Source organism: Chrysochloris asiatica, unplaced genomic scaffold, assembly GCF_000296735.1.
Source record: "Chrysochloris asiatica unplaced genomic scaffold, ChrAsi1.0 scaffold00022, whole genome shotgun sequence".
In the NCBI taxonomy this organism is placed as follows: Eukaryota; Metazoa; Chordata; class Mammalia; order Afrosoricida; family Chrysochloridae; genus Chrysochloris; species Chrysochloris asiatica.
The window spans coordinates 2,776,145-2,797,392 of record NW_006408540.1 but is presented as its reverse complement, the minus strand read 5'-3'; the positions used below and the strand labels follow the sequence as shown (position 1 = coordinate 2,797,392).

Genomic DNA, 21,248 nt, shown 5'->3' with positions numbered 1-21,248 from the left:
GACTCAGACTCACAAAAAGAGAAAGGCTATGTGCTGGCAGCAAGGAGGCAGGCTTGCAGAATGTGCCCTTTGATTGCTTAAATGGTTACATATTCCTGTGTGTCTGTGTGTACATCAAACATAACAACAACAAAGGGAATAGATGCAAATACTGTTAACCAAAGATGCATGGAGGAGATTGTAATCATTGCAATGAAACAAAATATGATAGGTTGCATGCAAAACTGATGTTCTCCCATGTAAACTATTACTTAATTCACAATTAAAGCTTTAAAAGTAAAACAAATTTGATGCATTAGACATTAATGACTGAAAACTAGAAGAGTTGTGGGATGACATCAAGAATATCACATAGGAAGAAAGCAACAGGCCATTATGAAAACAAAAACAAAAAACAAAGTGGAAGTCAGAAGAGACTCTGAAACTTACTTTCCAACACTAAAGCAAATGGAAGAATTAAGGTCTGAAAGAAAATTTCAAAGGGCATCTCGAGAAGACAAAATGTTATAATGAAATGACCAAAGAAGTGCATCTAGAAGACTAAAAGGGAAGAATACGCTCAGCATTTCTCAAGCTGAAAGAAATGTAGAAAAAAAAAAAAATTCAAGCCTTAACTTGCAATACAGAAGAATTCCATGGGCAAGATACTGACTAAGCAGAAAGCATCAAACGAGGAGAGAAGGAATATAGTAACTGACTGAAAAGAAAAGGTTAATGGTCAACCACTTCAAGACATAACATATGATCACGATCCAAGGATACTGAAGTAAGAAATCAAATGAGAACTGCAGAAACTGGAACGCAGCAAGGCTCCAGCAATTGATGGAAACCATTCAACAAACTGATGCATCACTGGAGGCACTCACTCATAAATGTCAAGAACTCCACATTTACGCACATTCCAAAGAGAAGTAATTTAGATGAATGTAGAAATCATCAGACAATTTTATAAATATCACATGCAAGTAAAATTTTGCTAAGGATAGTTCAAAAATGGCTACAACAGTACATCGACATGCAACAGACAAGGACATGGAATGAGTTGTATCATTGCTGAAGTCAGATGAATCTTGGCTTATAGCAGAGAATACCAGAAAGATGCTTACCTGTGCTTTACGGACTTTGCAAAGACTTTTGACTATGTGGATCATGACAAGTTATAGATAACATTGTGGAGAGTGAGCATTCTGGAACACTTAATTGTGCTCATGAGGAACCTGTACATGGACCAAGAGGCAGTCATTTAAACAGAACAAGGAGAAACGGAATGGCTTAAAAATCAGGAAATGTGTGCTCCAGGGTTGTATTATTTCACCATAGTTATTCCATCTGTATTCTGAGCAAATAATCTGAGGTGCTGGATTATAGGAAGTTGAATGTGATAATAGGATTGGAGGAAGGCTCATTAACAATCTGGGATATGCAGATGATACAAAATTGTTTGCTGAAAAAAGGGAAGACATAAAGTACTTACTGATGAAGATCAAAGACCACAACCTTCAGTATGGGTGCATTTCAATGTAAGGAAAACAAAAATCCTTATCACTGACATCATGATAAATGGAGAAAAGACTGAAGTTGTCAAAGACTTTATTGTGCTTTGATCCATGATCAATACTCACGGAAGCAGCAGTCAAGAAATCAAATGATATATTTATTGCATTAGGCAAATGTGATGCATGAGACCACTTTAAAGCGTTCAAGAACAAAGGTGTCAGTGTGAGGATTTAAATTGTATTTGACACAAGCCAAGCTATTTTCATACGCCTCACATGAATGTGGAAGTTGGACAATGACTAAGGAAGACCTTAGAAAAATCTTGCACTTGAAATATGATCTTGGAGAAGAATACTAAAAGTATCATGGATTGCCATGAGAACAAAAACATTTGTGTTGAAAGAGGTACAACCAGAATGCTCCTTAGAAGTCAGGATAGAAGTGAGACTTCGTCTCTCAGACTTTAAATATGTTACCAGGAGAGACCAGTCCCTGGAGAAAGACATTATGCTTGACAGATTGGAGGGTTGGTGAAAAAGAGGAAGATCTCCAGCAAGATGGATTGACACGGTAGCAGCAGCAGTGGGCTCAAATGTTAACTACAGTTGTGAGGACAGTCCAGGACCAGGCAGTATTTTATTCTCTTGTGCATAAGGTTGCTATGAGTAGCAACTTTCTCAAAGGCTAACAACAACAACAGCACTGCACAATAGGATCTGCACTGGACTGGCAACAATAAGGTCAACAGTTCAAACCCACCAGTCCCTCTGGGAAATCCTATATAGGGTGGCTAAGAGTTAGAATCAACTCAACAGCACACAAAAACAGTAACAATAAACGAGCACAAATACTAATGACAGTTTTATCATGGGATAAAGATGAGACTTCCTGCTCCCCAAAAGAATTTTAAATGACTCTGAAACCCTATATAAGGCCACTCTGAGTTGGAATAGACTCATTAGTACTTAACAACAATGAAAGTTTTATAGAATAAGTTTTAAATAATTCTTCGAAGGTATAAACCATTCTTTTGAGATTTTGTATCTCCAGCATATGAAATAAGATTAAATAGTGAAACCCTGTACAGGGTCGCTATGGGTCGGACCCGACTCGATGGCACTTAACAACAACAACAACAGTTCTAATAAAGTCTTCTGATTTGTCTTAAAATATATTGCTAAGACCTCAAATGGATTCACTTTCCTGGATTTTTTTTTTCCTTACTAAAACATTACGAATGTACATACTTATATTATAGTGGGCTAATTCTGTATAATGTTCTAACATACTTTAGATATCCATAAGAATTGTGAGGCACACAAAGACTGTGTGAATAAAGTACATTAATTACAGCCATTCAAAGGTACATGATGGGTCCGTAGCACCTCTGTTTTCAGTCACTGCCATGATTCATGATAATGAAATTGGGTATTTGACACTTGGAAATAACCATAAGAAGGAATGCTCTAGTACCTCATACAAAACATTAGTATTCAAAAATATATTAATTCTAACATATATTAATGTACTACTTGGTACACAAGAGAAAAAAAGACTGCTTAAATGCTTACATTATACCGCCCCAAAATATGTTAAGCTTTCCTGCTGACAAGCTAACCATATGTAGCCAGCACAAAGTAATTAATTTTCCTAGAAAAATATAACCTAGATTTGTATGAGTAATGAGTCTATCTGGCACTAGGGACAAGTACCTTGAAAAGATAGAGTAAGTCTATGATGTAATGCAGAACAAAGTGCTATGAGTTCAAAAAAACCCCTGACAAAGCTAAGTTAAGAACGCTAATGTGAAAAGCAGATCTTTAAATGACAATTTCTTTGTTAGAAGTCCTTTTCATAATGATCCCCAAATTGAGATAAATTGGTATTTTGTCTATTATGAAATAAACATATTTTAGTAAATAAAATTCAGGAGCTAATTCCTGTTTGTACGCCACTATTTAGCCCAGTTCTATCCCCTGGGTTAAATGGTTACCCTTTTCATTAAAAAATCTAAATTGTAGCTAATGTTGCAAAGCCTCAATTTTAGGATCTGTAGTATCGGCAGGGGTTTGTTTTGCTTTGTTTCCCTCACTAAATTAAAGTTTGTTTCTTCAAATAGGAAGAACCAAAGGAAAAAGGCAAGAAATTATAAAACACACAAACAAACAAAACCTGAAACATGTTTTCTTATCCTCAGCACTTCACACACCCTTGCTTTCAACAACAAAGGATTTTCATGTTCGTGTACAAACAAACTCAGGGCTCTGCCTTGGCTACCAAAGGTTAAACTGAATGCAAAATTGTAAAACCCTGGTACCCAAATAATATTCTCAATGACAAAAGAAAAGAAGTTACAGTAAAAGCAATAATTTACTGTTGAGTCTTAGCACTGCATACTCACAGCACCAAAACCCATGATGATAGAGTTCCAAGCTGAGGAACCATCTGAAGGGATGAAACGGAAAGTAAAAATACTTAGATTTCATTCTCTTTCTGGAAGCCAGGAGCAGACAATACTCCTGTAATTTTTGCCTCTATGTCACAGGTCAGAAGGAAGAAAGCTAGGAAGCAGAACAGGTGACAAACAGGAATCAATAGCCTTGGAAACCCTGTCCAGGGTCGCTATGAGTTGGAATCGACTCCATGGCACATAACTACCACCACCACCACCACGAGTAACTTTTATTTATACATTATTGGTTTGGGCAACATGTGTGTTGTTGGAGCAGAGAAAAAGTAAAATTAAAAGATCTTTATAAAATCAATGAACCAACGAGGACTAACTGGGTGCGCACACAGTGCTGTGACCGTCATCGAAGTTGTGGCTTTTCCTTTGCATCCATATTATCTAATCCCTTCCATCTGTTGTAAAGGGTAAACGTGGATAAAGTCCATAGCGAGATGCCATCTCCATAATCTCATTGTGGCAAGACTTTCTCACATATACTCTTAATTTTATCCATTGTTTTATGGGAGAAAAACAAGAATAATTTTGATATTTTTTACACCAATGACATTTAATACCACATCTGGTACTCTTCATACAGTTTCTTTTTATAAATGAGAGGTTCTCAGCACACAGCTTTTTCTATACCTGTTAAGTTTGATTTTTCCCTCCCTTCCTGCCATGCAAACTCATGCAGGTTAACCTCAAAAGAAATTTTAGTTCAAGCTCCATATCTTTGTTAGTCTTCCCTGAAGACAATAAAGACTATGTAACCATTCATTTGACTTTCTGTCAGAGACTGCAGTGACCTACTGTTGGTTCCAATTTATAGCGACCCTGCATAGGGTTTTCAAGAGCGGCTGGTGAATTTGAACTGCTGACCATGTGCTTATCCTACAGTGCCACACCAGGGTTTTGCTAAATGAAAACTAAAGTACAGAATTGAAAACTAAAAAATCTGTTCCCTCGTTTATAAAAACGATGTTCTCTTTAACTCTTTGAAGATAATCTCCTTTAGTTCCCTGAACACATTTATAATAGTCATATTAAAGTCTTTCCAAGTAAAATTGAAAATCTTCAATGTCTTGGATCTGGTTATTGCTAATTGTTATCCCCTCCCCTAGCAATACATAATTTTTATTGTTTTTTAAATAAATATTGACCATTGTATGTGTAAAATATTGTAGCAACTGTGAATTCTGTAATATGGCTTTGAATAAAGATCATTTTTATTTTATCCAGCAAATCCATCAAAAATCTGTCAACCCCGAGAAATTTATCAAGACTTGGTTATAGGCTTTGTTAAGACGGGTTTAGAGTCATATAGTTCTGGTATGGCACTGTTGGATAAGCACTAAACAGCTAACCACAAGGTTGGTGGTTCAAACCCACCAGCCACTCCTTGGAAACCCTATACAGGGTAGTTATGAATGGGAACCAACTCCACACCACTTAACAACAAGAGTAGGTCCTACATTAGGCCATGAACCTCATTCTTAATGTGCAACCTTTTTCCTGTTTGAGTTAATGTCAAGTATGTTAATGAGGTGCTAAAAAAAAATCTATTCTGGCACAGCCAAAACTCCAATGCCTCTGAGAAATGCTACCAGATGCCATGTGTGCCAAACCTTTCTTTTAAGGCACTTTTGGATGAACTACAATTCCAATATTTTGTTTGACAGCCAAGTGTGTTAACCGTTTCACTATCCAGGGACTACTCAGTATATGCTAACCCTCTACTATCTCAGTTCCACTCCCAACCTGTAACAGCTGCTATTTGATTAGGCTCAGTTTTTAGGCACAGACACAAGGAAGATCACATGGACTACTGTAATCTGTTTCTGCAGAGTTCCTTCTTCTTTTGTGTTCTGCCCTGCAGACCCTAGTCATTTCAGCTGTCATTGATTCTGATCTCTATGTCCTCAGCGCAGAGAGGACCACATGCTCTGCTCAAACTGCAGCTCTCTGTGCTACCAGCTGGACGTTTTGACCAGGTCACGAGGCTCGTAAGTTTCTGTTCTTTCAGGGTTGGTTGTCTTTCGCCACTGATTATCCACTGCCTGAAACCAGCTGACTTGCTTATTTGTTAACTTTTGTCAGTGTTAATAGTTGCAAAATTTCCATTAAACTTATTATTAATTTATTTTGTAGCGTTACTGTAAATAGAATTTTAAAAAATTATCACGATGATGTAACTTCACTTTTAACAACAGTCAAAAAGAAGGCTTTTATTTATATGAACCTGTTGTTTACATTTTAATCTATTTACTTTATAAGACTTTCTCTTTCCATAACTATAATTACATATCAGCATAAAGTGGTGCCTACCAGCTTTTCCATTTAAAGTTGCTATTTTTTTCCCTTATAATTCCTAAGTAATATAGCTGCTTTGACACTATGTAAATAACATACAAATAATGTTCAACAATTTTCCACTTTTGTATTAATTAGACTACACCACTGAGTAGAAGAATGTCCATAGCATTCTCTACTAACTTGCTTTAAAATGTCCTTTTATGGACCATTATAAAAGCAATGCAAATATGACACAAAACAATTGAATAATCACGTGTATAACCATTCCTACCTTATGAGAGAAACACTACCTAGTTGTCTAACTCTAGTAATTTAGCTCTGTAAGTCTGGTCTTACCTCTATATTGTGTCCCAAAGTAGTCTTAGAAAAAGAATATGTAGAGGTGCATAATCAGATTTCTAGAATATACAAAAATGCTTCCCAATCGCTAGATGATAGATCTAAAAAGCACCCTAAAACATTGCTGTTTTCAAAGTGATGAATCATAAGAGACTTTTTTACTTATAACTACAAAATGCTTTAGGCTTTATTTCAAATGAATGATGCATGGCTGGTAATTAGTATGTGACTGTAATGAAATTTTGTTTTGTATTTCTAAATGAAACAAATTAAGCAAATTGTGCCATAAAACGTCAGTACAACATAGATGGTTTTACTAGAAAGCACATTCGCATGCCCTCCCCCCCCAAAAAGGCCCACCGTTTCTATTATAGACTTAAATGTCCCACTCTGAAACAAAACCTTTCTATTTTTGATTTAGAAATGTGATCAAACTTTCTAACTAGAAAAAAAAAAAAAAAAAAGAACTAACAAAACATCTAATTACTTATTTTGAATTAGCATTAATTTCAGTTCCTATGTAAGCATTTTAAGTACTTGTTATCTATTGTTGTCTCAAAGTTAACCATCAAATTTTTTTTATTATTATTTCTTCAGCAATCATGCATACAAACCACTGTTAAAGATACCCTCTGTTAAAGAACGGTCCATGCAACCAATAGAAATACAAGAGTCACTGCTACAATAAGAAATGGAATATGATCCTAGGGTTAAATACATATAGTTCTTCTCTTAGGCTTCTGATTGAATGAACAAGTTGCGTCAAAAATGAAATGGTAATGCCTATTTGTAGACTTATGGAAAGGCCGATAATTATTCACTTGTTTATATGTCAAATATTTATTGGATATTTCTAACATGCCATTCATTATTATATTAAGACAAGAAACCTGGCCTATAGAAAATGTGGTATCACTAAAGAGAGAGAGAGACATGGGGCTGCGGAGAAGACAGAGACAAAAAAGAGATGGAAGAGGAGGAAAAAAGGAGAAAACAAAAAAACAGGTAAGATAATTTTGTTGTTGTTGTTAAGCACAGTAGATTTCAACTCACAGCCAATTCTGTGTAGTGTTTCCAAGACTCCTAGTGTGGCACTTTAGGATAAACACTGGACTGCTAACTACAATGCTGGTGGTTCAAATCAAGCAGCCAGTCCTAGGAAACCCTCTCAAAGTTTTCGGTGTGTTGAAACTGACTCAATGGCACTTAGCAGTGACAACAATGGAAAAAATATTGAATGATTCAGAACGCATCAAAAGAAGATGGAAGTGATACACAGAATCATGGTACCAAACAGAAATGGTCATTGTTGAATCATTTCAAGAGGCAGCATATGATCAAGAATAGATGGTAGTGAAAGAAGAAGTACAATTAGCACTAAAGGCATTGGTGACAAACACGGCTCCAGGAATTGATGGAATACAAATTCAAATCTTTCAACAAATTGATGCAGCTCTGTAGGTGCTCACTCATCTTTGTCAAGAAATTTGGAAGACAGCTATCTGGACAACTGGAAGTGATAGATATCTGTGCCCATTCCTAAGAGAGGTGACCTAACAGAATGCATAAGTCATTAAACAATAATCATTGATATCAAAAGAAAGTAATATTCTGCTTAAGATATTTCAAAAACAGTTGCAACAATATATCAACAGGGAACTTCTAAACCTTTTAACCAGATTCAGAAGAGGATGTGGACCTAGGGATATCATTGCAGATGTCAGATGGATCTTGGCTGACAGCAGAGAACAACAGAAAAATGTTTACTTGTGCTTTATTAGCTATGTAAATGCTTTCGAGTGTGTGAATCACAACAAACTAACAAATCATGACAAACAATCTATTTGGGAAAAATAGGTATTCCCGAACTTATTGTGCTCATGAGGAACCTATACACAGACCAAGAAGAAGTTATTGCAATAGAACAAAGGAAAATAATAAGAAGATACTGAATGCTTTACAATCAGTAACAGTTGTATTTTCTCACCATATGTATTCAATCTGTATGCTGAGCAAAATAATCTGAGAGGTTAGATTATATGTAAGAACACAGCATGAGGATTGGAGGAAGAACCTGCCATACACAGATGAGAAAAACTTGCTTGCTGAAACAAAGAGGACTTAAAATACAAACTGATAAAGATCAAAGACCACAGCCTTCAATATGGGTTGCATCTCAATGCAAAGAAAATAAAAATCCTCACAACTGAACCAATAAATAATGTCATTTTAAATGTTGAAAAGACTGAACTTGTCAAAGATTTTATTTTACTTTGATCCACAATCAGCACTCATGGAAGTAGCAGTCAAGAAATCAAACAATGTATTGCATTAGACAAATCTGCTACACAAGACCTCTTTAAAGCATTCAAGCACAAAGATGTTAGTTTGAGGACTATGGTGTGCTGGGGACAGCATACGCAGATCCTGTGTTGATCAGTGGCAACCCCATTGAACCACCTCTGAATATAATCAGTTTAACCCAGATGTTCTTCTTCCTCCTGAAAGTATATAGGAATGTGATAATTAAGAACAATGTAGCATTTTAGGTATAGAAAAATGAAGCCCTGTGCCTGAGATCTTGCTCACAAACAAAAGTTTCCAAAGTGTACAGAGACAGCTTGGCTCCTTGCTTTATGTTATGTATCCTTAAGAAACCGCACGTCGCTACTCTAGATCATTTAAGCCTAAAAATTAATATATAACAGCTTGATTGAACTTTGTTTCTGTAAAAATAAAAATGTTAGATTGTTAAGAAAAAACTATGAAAATACCTTAAAAGTTGTTCCTGTGAATCATTATGTCCTGTTTTGAATGATTAATCACATTTCAGTTCCGTATCCTGTCTTAATCACATCCTCCCTTTGTGACATCCTCCCTGAGTGAATTACATCCTTCCTTTGTAATAAATCCCTCCCTAAAAAAGAGACTAAAAGGCTGAGGTAGAGTGAGTTCTGCATGCAATGCTGGGCAATGCTAGGCGATATTTTTGCAGATCTGTCTACCTGCCAGCTTGCATCATATCTGTGTGCCTGTCTTTTTTGTATATATTCCATCTCTCTCTGTCTCTATCCCTTTCACCGCCAGATCTCCCTTCTTCGTGACACCCACACTTCCTTGTCGAGGCTAGAACCCGACATTGGTGAACCTGACTCAAGCCATTGTATTTCCAATAGCCTCGGACGCATGTGAAAGTTGACAATGAATAAGGCAAACCATAGAATATTTGATGCATTGGAGTTATGGTTTGGAGAAGAGTATCAAAAGTACCATGGACTGCCAAAGAATGAACAAATCTGTGTTGGAATACATATGAGTCTGGATGGCAAGACTTTTTTTTGCATACTTCAATTATATTATCAGGAGGGATCAGTTCCTAAAGAAAAACATCGTATTTGGTAAAGTGTAGGGTTAGTGGAAAAAGCGAAAGACCCCAATAAGATGGACGGGCACGGGGGCAGCAGCACTGGACTCAAGTATAAGAACGTTGGTGAGGATGGCTCAGGGCTGAGCAGTGTTTCTGTTGTGCACAAGGTTGCTATGAGTCAGAACTGACTGGACAGCACCTAACAACTACAACAGAAACAACAAGAATGCCAATGTAAAGGCGGACATTTTCAGATTTGATAGAAAATCAAGACTCTACTATGTACTGTCTACAACACAAGTAAGTTAAATGGAAAAGGATACTAAAAGATATACCATGCTAACACCAATCAAACTAAGACTAGAGTGCTTATAGTAATATGTCCATTGTTGTCAAGTCAATTTCAATTCATAAAGACCCTATAAATTAGAAGTGCTCCAAAGGATTTCTAAGTCCGCAAGTCTTACAAACCCAACTGCTACATCCTTCTCATGTGGAAAAACTTGTGTGTTTGAATCATTGGTCTTTCTGTTAGCAGCTGGGTGCTTAACCACTATGCAACCATGACTCACAAAACAAATTTCAGAAAACATTTAGAGTATTTTAAACTTGGAAGCGATAAAATCTCATATCGATAAATGTCTACAGTTTTAGAATAAAAGGTCACTAGCTGCTATGCGTTGTGGGTTAATGTGACAGACCGCAAAGCCATTTGAACTGCAAGGTCAGCAGTTCAAGCTCACCAGCTGCTCCTTGGAAACCCTACACAGGGTCTCTATGGGTTGCAATCGACTCGACGGCACTTAACAACAACAAGCTGCTATGTGAAAAAGAATAATGCATACAAAACATGAAAACACAGGGCCTGCAACACAGTAGGTGTTCAACAGATGGTAAATACCAAAATAAATATATGGTTGTGATGACCTGTCCTAGCATTATTACTGAGATTATATTGATTCTCAACAATATTTTACAATTAATACCCACACTTGATTGTATTGTACATATGCCTTGCCATTTCATTTTAACGTATATGAAACAATACAGGTCATATAAAACGAATTCTGCCTGCATATGAGAATTTGAAAAGAAGAATTATGAGAAATCGTCATAACACCATAAACAGGATGTTTACATTCAAAAGTCACTTGGGCTAAATCTTCTGAACTTGCAAATGGTTTAATTAATTACATGTTCAAGATCGATCAATGAACCAAGGAAGAGTGGACTAGTTACATAGAAAGGAAATGCTGGAGCTGGTGGAAGAATATAAACAAAAATGTTAACAGGTCCATGGACCTAATTCCTGTTAGCTATCCCTTTTATCTCTATGCCCTAAGCTGACATCTGGTGTGGCGCTGTGGGTTAATGCACTAGACTGCAGAGCTATTTGAACTGCAAGGTCAGTGGTTCAAGCTCACCAGCTGCTCCTCAGAAACCCTATACAGGGTCACTATAGGTCGGAACAGACTCCACAGCACTTAACAGCAACAAAGCTGATATCACTAGTAGAAACAAAAGTTTTAGGTAGAGTACTTGGGGGATGCAGGGTGGAGATAGAGTTAGTGACCCAGGAAAATCCTCTAGTTGCAGATTATTGTTATTGTTGTTGTTAAGTGCCAATGGGTCGGTTCTGACTCATAGCGACCCTGTATAGAGTATCTGAGGCTGGAAATCTTTTCAGGAGCAGAAAGCCTCATCTTTCTCCAGGGGAATGACTGGTGGTTTTCATTCCAGTGATTATCATACAAACCCACCACACCACCCATTTTCCAGATTAATCAAATAAAGAATGAGAGGGTTTTTTTACTAACATATTTACTGACAGTTAAATTTATAAAATAATAACGTGTCCTTCAAAATCCTAAATTATCCACTCCATTCCTTTCCTTTTTAACTCCCATGCTATTCTTTTGTTCTTTCTTTGATGCAAATGTATTAATGGAAAGATGTTTCTGTATTCAGTTCAAACATAAACCTATTAATGACACCTTGAGTGTTTCTTAGTATTGATTGTTCACAGTTTTTATTTTCTTGTTTCTACATTAGGACAAATAAAATCCATTCAGAGACTTCTAAAAATAAATCAATGGCCTTTCAAAAATTCATTGTGTGTTTAGGTTCATGCTTCAGTTGAAGTCATTGATTTGGTTGTTGCGCTTTGGGAGTACTCCAAATCAAATGGCTACGACATATTTTTCAGGCAATTATTTTGCCCTTTAGTAATAAAGTATGTGTACTTGCTTGTCCAAGCATGGACAGGGGCCAGGTCTGTGGTGTCCTTTTAGGTAAAATGGGGAAGAATGTGGCTAACAACCAAGATGTGCAAAAGACAGGAAAGTCTGCAATGGACATAACCAATAAAGGATGAGCTATAGTTAAGAACTATGGTTGGGAAGAATCTTGAGTGAGACCTACAGCATAGGGAGGAGAGAGTTTGAGGGGTGGAGGAGGAACTTTTTACTGACAACTGGACAATGATTAAAATCAGTGGACAAAAATCATCAATAGTTCCAAAGGAAGGTTGAAGAAGCCAATAAGAAATAAGGGGCTAATAACACAGCAGACATAGATCCTCCTGAGAAAAGTACTTAGAGGACCAAAGAAAGCAGAAAAGTTCAGAGAATAATATTAAAAGAACAGAATGCAGGGAGATTTGAACAATAAAGCAAGATGGCCATGAAGCTAACAAACTAATAATAAAATTTTTCTCTTAACTAATTCAGAATATGTAAAGTTATAAAAATAATTCTGGGTCAGAAGTTTTTTTAAAGGCATAAATATAGTGTCAAGGAAAGTCATAGAACAAAGTTGCTGGAAGCTGAAATCCTTTAGAATAAACTAGCATCCAATTGATCAGAATGATTTAGGTGCTTTTCTGTGCTTCCACGGGGGAGTTACTTATGAAGAAAACATTTATAAAACAAGATAGAAAGACTCCACTTTGCCAACAGCACAAACTTTAGCAATGCCACATAGCTTACCACAGGAAAACTAGATGCATAATGTGATATCAATGAGCAAGCTAGTCCAAACAGTTACAGTGTAAAGCCAGAAAGTATGAGAATATTTAAGCAAAGTTAACTGCATACTACTAAATCTTGACTTCTGGCCCCTGGTGTGGTGCTATAGGACCAGCATTGGATTGCAAACCACAAGGTTAGCAGTTCAAACTCATCAGCTGCTCCCCAGAAGCCCTGTACAGGGTGGTTAAAAGTTGGAATTGACTTGATGGCACTTAACAACAACATCAAATCTTGACTAGTTAATACATAAGCCAGAGTACTGTAAGTGATATATACGGAGCCACACACAAATACAATTAGATTTTACAAGCAGACATTTGAACAAATACATTGTTGTTTGTTAAGTGCTGTCTAGTCGGTTCCAACGCATAGCGACCCTATAAAGGGTTTCCAAGGAGCGGCTGGTAGATTTGAACCACCGACCTTACAGTTCAAGCCAACCTAGAAGTCCAGTACTTATCCTACAGCATCACATCAGGAGTCCTTGAACAAATATATTAAGTCAAATTATCTGGAGGTGATGCAGATAATAAGTATGCAAGTTAAATTAAGCTTTTCACTAAATTAAAAAAAAAAGTACATTTCTCCCTACCCACTAGCTGCTCCTCAGAAACCCTATACAGGGCCATTATAAGTCAGAACCAACTCAACAGCACTTAATAACAATCCTTTCTCTAAATAAATATATTATCTGATTTATATACAAACTTGGCATTCTTGGGAAGAAAGAAAGGAAACATGGTATAATAATTGTAGAATTATTGTAAAAGTTGCAGAACAAGAGACAGACCTAATGTTAGAAGGAAAAATAAAACACAAGCCCCATATGGAAGATAAGGACATTTAATAAAACATATAATTCTATACTATATATCAGAAAGCCTCATCTTTCTCCCGCGGAGCAGCTGGTAGTTTCAAACCGCTGACCTTAAGGTTCGCAGCCCGATTCGTAACCACTGCAAAGGGTTAAAAAAAATTACTCAGGCAAGTAATAACCAAATAAACATGAAGTTAAATACAACCATCCTTGGTCACAGCAGAATTGCTAAGACTCTTTAAAATCAATTCTACATTTCCAGGAGTTTTAAAGGGTTCTTAGCCTTGGAAACTGAATACCAGTTTCCCTGGTAATCTACCGAGAGAGAGGAAGTTGTTGCCAAGTGAGGTCAGCATCAGGACACAGGAGTAAAGAGTCAGACAAGGTAGTTCACATTCACTGACATGCTCAATCAGGTTCTCTAAGGCGGAACACAGGGTTCCCCTCTTAGGTCCTATGTTTCTAAAGATAAGAAAGTGTTCGTATTTGACTTCTGGAGAAAAAGAAAAAAAAGAGTACTGGAATGGTCCTAAATAAACATGTAATATAAGCAAATAAGTCTATCATTAAAACACTTGCCCTTGGCATACAATTGTCTTTTCTCCACTTACTGTATACATCTTGCTAACATATCAAGAACCATTACCCAGAAACAGCACAGTATACCATAAACAAAATGAAATGTGAAAAACGAGAGTCAGAAAGCCTGTGTTTCAAACCCTGTCTGTTGCTTATAAAGTATGGAGGTTCTTGTTCAATCACTTATTATATTTCAATTTCAGTTCCTATACATCTAAGGGGCTGTTGTGAGGAATATGTCAGATAAACTGCACATTATGATACAAAAGTCAGATAATACAGCTGGTATAGATTTACCTGCTTACTCTAGGGTAGTACATTCAGTGGGTAACCACTGGCCCAAACTCACTCTCATCTTCTTATATAACAAGTCTAAGGTACTATAATAAATAATAATCCAACTAAACTAATATAGACAGATATTTTCATCTTCTCTAGGTATTCTGTTACATGAGACCATTAACAAGGAACTGTACATGCAATTTCAAATAGAGTGATTAAAATATGACACATAAAGAGAGACCAAAAGACAAAGACGTGAGTGAGCAAGTCATTTGAATATCTGAAGCACAATCCAAGAAGAAGACACATCAAGTGTAAATAATAACATCAAAAGTAAAGCCCCCAGGAATGTGATTGGCATGGTTGAGGTCCAATATAGATATATGACTAAGTTGAGATACTCAGTTGAAGAGTGGCAGGAGATGAGGCAGAAAAAGCAATACATAAGTGGAGGTAGATTACGTCAGTATCGTGGCCATTGCAAGGACTGAGAATTTTCCTCTGAGACAGAAATCATTGTTTATTTGATATTACTGTCTATCTGATAGCACATCAGGATATAGAGACAATATTATCTGAATTAAATCACCGACTGTTGCATTAAGAATAGACTATGCTAAAGATAAATTGAGATATATTGTATTTCTGAATATTAACAGATTCTTTCAAATTTTTCATATGCATACTGTAAAAAAACTTAGCAGCTTTTGCAATCAAATGAAAACTGCTGCAAAATTCAAACTTTTTGAAAAACTCACTAGTGTGAGCGACTCAATGAAATAGCATATTATTCCAATCATGCTGTGTTTTTATTAGTCCTAATAAATTAAAGAATTGCAGAGTTATTTAATGTAGCTGGCATTCTACTAATTTCAAGGGAACCAAAGTAACAAAAGCTCACAAGAGAATTCATTCAGAGCTCAGCTCCACTTATCCTCCCACTCCACAAAGAACACAATTGGGATATGCAAGTAATTTTTCTCCTTAATGGCAGGATTTGATATTACTATTTTGATGTCGATTTGAACTAAATGAACTCAATCCTTTGATTAAATAAGAGTTATTTTATCAAAGATTATGCCTGCGTACTTTTGGCATTTTAACTTTATCTTAGTTCAAAATATATGCACTATACATTTATTACGATGATGCGTTACAGATTATTCTATTTCCTTTCACATGAGAACAAGGTCTGGAAGCATAAGTAGTTTTGTGTTGGTTTTTTTTTTTTTTTTTTTTGTCTTCCCAAAGACATATGCTCTCAGGCACACCAGCTTCTTTCCAAGAGTCCCAGATGAATTATAGACCCTCCAAATGCCAAATAGTCCTCTCACCTGAACTCAGGCTTAGCTTTTTAAACAAACTGCAATAGTGTCATTATAAAATCACCTTGGACAATTCCCCAGACCAGGGATTGAAATTGCCCTCTGAGAGGTGTTAACAAGCAGCAAAAACAAATACTACTTGCTGAGGATGAATCCCTCTCTAGGGAAAAGATTTGAGAAAAACAGTAAGGTTTGCATATTTCACTTTGCCCTTCTCTGCCTCTTGTGTGACATTTCTTTTTCACTCCCTAAGTGATGTCATCCCAGTCACATGGGTTTAAATGCCACCTATATGCTACTGGCTTCTAAATTTACATCATCAGTCCTGAACTCCTAGTTTACATCCAGCTGCTTACTTCATATGTCCACTTGGATGGTTGCAGATAGCATAAGTGATCGTCCCTCCTAACACTCTGATTCAATTGCAAGGTTTTCCCTCTTGTTTGTGACTGAAAACTCAAGTTTTTCTACTAGCACATGCCACAAACTTTGGGAAAAAATCCTTGACTCATCTTATATCCGAAAAACAATTTTAAAAATTCTACTTTCCCTATTTACAGGACATAACTTTAATACGATCGTATCTCACCAGTAACAGGACCGTCTGACCTGTCAGGCCATCACTATTTCTTAACTTTTTCATTGTTCTTGTCAAGTACCTTCAAGTTGATTCCAACTCATAGAGCCCCTGTATAGGATTTCTGAGTAGCATCTGGTGAGGTTGAACCACCAACCTTGCAGTGCAAACTAACCTTGTGGTCAAGTGCTTATCTTGGTGTCACACCAGGACTCCCAACTTTATCATTAAATCATTGTAATAGCTTTCCAAGCGACCATTGGCTGCAATTTATGCTTTATCCCTGATCTTACCCCAACCCAGTGTCCTGATTTGGTGCTACAGGATAAAGCACTGGATCTCAAGGTCAGTTTGAACCACAAGGTCAGCAGTTCAAACCCCCAGCCACTCCTCAGATACCCTAGACAAGGTAGTAATGAGTTAGAACTGACTCGATGGCACTTAACAACAACAACAACTCCAATCCAAACCCCCAAGTCAGTTCCCTCACATAACTACCAGAACACTTTAATCATACATCTGATTGCTTCACTCCTTTGTTTAAGACTTTCCAATGGCTTTCTTAGAGCAAAAACCACAGGCCTCACCCCATGACCCGCAAGGCCCTTAATAATTAAGATCCAGGTAACCTTTCTAATGTCTTCTACCCTCATTCATTCTACTTAAGCCACATTGGCATCAAGTATATCAAACACAATTATTATTCAAGGCTTTGGTGACTGTCGTTCCTGTACCTACAACATGATTTTCTATGATAATCACATAGCAAAGTAAAGTCATTCAGACTTCTGTTTAGACATTAATTCTTCAGAGAGACCTTCTTTAATTATATTATTCACATAGACACACACAGACATTCACCTCACTTCTTCCTGGAGAGCATTCACTATCACTAATATTGCAATATGGTTTTGTTTCTGTGTACATTATTACTGCTCCCAAATAAAATGCAAGGTCCATAAGGTTTAAGACATATGTTCAATGAAATAAAAACCTAGACCAATGGTTAGCAGAGAGTTGGTGCTCAATAAATATTTTTCAAATGAATCAATCAACTGATGAATTGAGAAAGTACTCAAATAAAAAGTGTCAGCCAATAGTGTCATTACCAATACAACTTCAAGGTCTAAATTGATTCATGAAATAATCCAAGCCACTGGAAAATCAAAAGGTGGAGACCTATATTAATGCAAAAAATTGTTAGCTGGAATTATTATTATCTTGTGAAAGGTCAGATCAGCATTAGAATGTTCTTAAATACACCCAGTTGATCAGTGAAGAAGCCTTGGTAGCATAGTAGGTTAAGCGTTGGGTTGTTAACTGAAAGATCAACAGTTTGAATCCACCCATCACTTCATAGGAGAAAGATGATACCGGTAAAAACTTACAGTTTTGGAAACCCTACATAGGGTCATTATGAGTCAGAACCAACTCAGTGGCAAACAATGGCAGCACCATCAGTGAAGCAAGGTCCATGGATAGAACAAATGGTTTGTACTCAACTGCTAGCTTTAAAGTTAGTAGTTCACATCTACTCCACAGCATACGAAAGAGTAGCCTGGAAATCTACTGCCATTTTAAGATTGCAAATACTGAAAACCCTCCAGAGAGCAGTCTACCCTGACACTGAGGAGACTGCCATGAGTCAATATCTACTAGATGGTTGCAGGTTGGGTTTGAGCTTTGTATCAAAAATGAAGCAATGTAAAATTGAACTATTAAAAAAGCTTGGAATGTTCTGTGCAGTTTGGTATATTTGGTTAACTCAGTATAACTGTTAAATAAATTATTTTGAATTATTTTTCATAAAACATGTAAAAAAGTTTAAAATATGCATCACCTACTAAGAGTTAAATAAGCACATAACTTTATCTCATATATAAGAATAAGTGAGATGAAATCCATAGGGAAAATATCTGCAGAAAGACTAATATATTAAGGTGAGCAAAGTGAAAATTTCTATCAGGTGATGACTGATTTTAACTACTTAAACCAACAAAACTTTAATCACTTTAATTAAAAATTCAAATGGCATTGTAACTGTTTTGACTTAGGCTGCTGAAAATGATGGAAGACTGGAATCAGTTCATATGAGAAATTATAGAAGCGTTAAATGTCTGAAGAATTTTAAGCTACAAATCAATGATAATTGAAAGCAAGCTAAATTAATAAGCCCTGAACTAGGCAAAAGAAAACCCATCTGTGCTAACAAGCTTATATTAAGTCCTAAACCCTGGTAGAATCATGTCAAGAAGGTTGCAAGGTAAAGTGACAAGAATAACTAAAAGCTGATTGCTTATGATCTTAGAGAAAGCATAGCTCTGAGATTTAAGTAGCTATGAATAGAGTTATAATATATACATATACATGTATATTACAGTACCAACACATAGTCTACCTAAGTCAGAACAATTTTAAAATGAGATTGTAAGAGTTCCATTGAAAGTATTATGGAATCTAAGGAAACTTCAACAACTGGGTAGGTACCAAAGAACAGCAGCAGCGACACATTGAACTTCTACTTTCCAGGAGAAGACACTAGATTCTGCTAAGTTCACACTGGAAAGACAAGAATTGAAGATGAATCACTCAACTGAAGGAAGCCACAATGGTCTTTTAAAGAAGAAATTAATATCATTTCCTATGAGTTTTAGAGTGCTACTCTGAGAAACGTGGATGATTTTATATGTGGACATTTGCAAAGCACTCGAAATAATGAATACCTAAGTAACAGAAGAAGGAGGCTTGATGGTACCATGGGATAAGCATTGGGCTGCTAACTGCAAGGTTGATAGTTCAGCCCATTAGCTTCTCTGCAGGAGAAAGCTGAGGCTGCCTACTCCTATAAAGATTTATATTTAGTTTGGGGAACCTTAAGGAGCATTTCTACTCTGTCCTAAAGTGTCACTATGATTCCAAATCAACTCGAGGGCAGTGGAAAGAAATAAAACAAAAGACTTGTAAATATTTAGACAGGGAAATCAATAGTTCAGTCAAGACACTTTTTCAGGTTTCTTACCTATCATAGTGAGTCTTTTCTGTAGATGTTTTAATTAGACACAGTTCTTATAACAAACCACTATTTCCTGAATCCATTTTAGGAATCCAAGTATGGCGGTATTGGATAAGCACTTGACCAAAAGGTCGGTCTGAACTGCAATGTTGATGGGTCACACTCACCAGCCACACCGCAGAAATCATATACAGGGCCACAATAAGTCAGAACCTACTCAATAACACTTAACAACAACAAAAACAGCAAGATATATTATCAAGGGTACCTTGAATATTTGCAGACACAAATATGGCCTTTGAGTTTAAAAAAGGACAAGAAATATAGCTAATCTAGAGTGAGGTCTGAGGAAGGCTGTATAATACGTTGTACAACCAACTGCAGAGTAAGCTACAAATTTTGAGACAGAATCACTTAGGGTGATTTTTTTTTAAGTTGTGAATTCAAGGCCTGGGTGTTTAAAGGTGTTGGCTACTTGTTCTACTTTTGAATTAATCCATTCTCACCCATAGAGAAATCACTATGAAGAGATTTATTTAATAAAAATTTAGACATTTAGCTCCCAAAGTCCTCAAAATATTTACTTTAATGATTTTGAGAAGCATGTTTCATATAAAATATACAAAATATTGTTTTTAGGTGCCAAAAAGTCAGTACCAACTCATAGCAACCTTACCCACAACAGAACGAAACACTGCCCAGTCCAGCACCAACCTCACAACCGTTGCTACACTTGGGCTCCATGCTGCTGCCACTGTGGCAATCCATCTCTTTTAGGGTCTCCTCCTTTTTCGCTGATGGTCCACTTTACCAACCATAACATCCCTCCGGATAATATGTCAGAAGTATGAGACGCAAAGTCTAGCCATCCTGGCTTTTAAGGAGTATTATGGCTGTACTTCTTCCAATATAGATTTGTTTGGTTTTTTTTTTGGTGGTCTGTGGTACTTTTAATATTGTTCTCCAACACCATAACTCAAATGCATCAATTATTTTACAGTCTTCTATATTCACATGCACATGAGGTTATGAAAAATACCATGACTTGGGTCAGGTTGGGCACGCAATAGTCCTCAAACTGAGGACATACAATGTTACCATATATTTCCATCTTTGGACTTCTGATGTGGTGCTGTGGGTTAATGGCCTGGACTGCAAGGTCAGTTTGTACTGCAAGGTTGGCAGTTCAAGCTCATGAGCTGTTCTTTGGAAATCCTAAACAGGAATGCTATGAGTTGGAACTGACTTGACGGCACTTAACAGCAAGAACATTTCTTCCATCTTTACTCTTTATATTATGCCCATTTCATAATCTGTTTAATCAATATCATGTGGCCAATATGTGCTAGAAAATAGAGTATATTATAGAAATATAGATGAGTATGATATCTCCCAGAGGTCAAAAAGTTCACAGCATAAATGAAGACAACGATTCGCAAAGTAAAATTTATGTTCCAGAGTATTGAGAGCCATTCAGAGATATACACAGGGAAGAACCAGGAAGGATGGTGACTCTTGTGGGGAATAAAACCAGTAGTGAGGAAAAATTTTCCACAGGTTTCCTAAAAAGGAGTTGAAAGGAGAAAGGTGGCATATTGACAGGCCTGATCATGTTGCCTTCAGAGCACAGCAAATTGCTTTGCAAAGAGGAAAGCACGGGG

At 36.6% G+C, this 21,248-nt stretch overlaps 1 protein-coding gene across 3 annotated transcripts in view; it reads right to left on the bottom strand.

The window, feature by feature from the left end:
- Window positions 1–21,248, bottom strand: part of DIAPH3 (diaphanous-related formin 3) — a 727,649-nt gene that overhangs the window by 330,661 nt on the left and 375,740 nt on the right. The gene's annotated exons all lie outside the window — the stretch shown is intronic.